Source organism: Halyomorpha halys, unplaced genomic scaffold (assembly GCF_000696795.3).
Source record: "Halyomorpha halys isolate HHAL.00 unplaced genomic scaffold, Hhal_1.1 Scaffold3413.1, whole genome shotgun sequence".
NCBI lineage: Eukaryota > Metazoa > Arthropoda > Insecta > Hemiptera > Pentatomidae > Halyomorpha > Halyomorpha halys.
The window spans coordinates 20144-20488 of NW_027112867.1; positions in this window are offsets into that span (position 1 = coordinate 20144).

Consider the following 345-nt stretch of genomic DNA (forward strand, 5'->3'; position numbering starts at 1 on the left):
GCGTTAAAGGTTTACTCTAATTAGGTCTTTTAATATTTAAATGTATTGCTAAACTGTACATGTATGTTAATATAAAGTAATAATCTACTCCTACAGTTTAGCAATACATTTAATATTTAAATGTATTGCTAAACTGTACATGTATGTTAATATAAAGTAATAATCTACTCCTACATCACTTTATTGTTTATTTTCGGTTTTCCGGTAGAAGATAGTTCACATATATTCACTTAAAAATTTAATGGCTCTTTATTCATTTATATATATATATGTATATAAGTTATCTTTTACTGAAGTAAGAAACTAAAAATAATAACAGAGAGAGAGAGGAGTGCGAAATGAAAC